Source organism: Penaeus monodon, chromosome 32 (genome assembly GCF_015228065.2).
Source record: "Penaeus monodon isolate SGIC_2016 chromosome 32, NSTDA_Pmon_1, whole genome shotgun sequence".
NCBI lineage: Eukaryota > Metazoa > Arthropoda > Malacostraca > Decapoda > Penaeidae > Penaeus > Penaeus monodon.
The window spans coordinates 7,754,435-7,755,005 of NC_051417.1; positions in this window are offsets into that span (position 1 = coordinate 7,754,435).

A 571-nucleotide genomic window follows, 5' to 3' on the forward strand; every position below is an offset into this window, starting at 1 on the left:
TTTCGGGTGAGCGTGCGTATGTATGTATTAGGGCAGTATAAATGTTTTAACAGATGAGGCCTTTTTCTGAAATTTCATTTCCGTGATAGTTACTTTATAGTTCTGCTATTAAGAGTTTTAAAAAAGATTACAAAATCCTTTAAAAAAAGTTTTTCTTTGCTACTCTTTTTTTTGCTATACTTTGATTCAAAGAAAGCGCCAAATCTTTATTTTTTTCTTTTGGACAACAAAGGAAGGATTACATAAGATCAAGTACGTATAAAATCTATTCATCCATGAAATTATATCATGATTAACTTTTTAATTTGCCTTTTTTCCTGCTTTATTGCCCCCTAGTGATTTTAGACACTGACTGACTATTACAAGCGTTGTGAAGCCCCCTTCACAAAACAAAGGTTGCCCTTTTATTTACCGAGCACTCATTTGATTTACCGGTACTCACCTTACTTCCGCACTCATCTGGCTGCCGGTATTCCCTTTACTTACCGGGCAACTCACCTTGTGTATGTTTCCTTTGGGTGTGTTTCCGTTGACCTGCCCGCTCGTTCTTTAAGGAACCAACCCCCCCCCT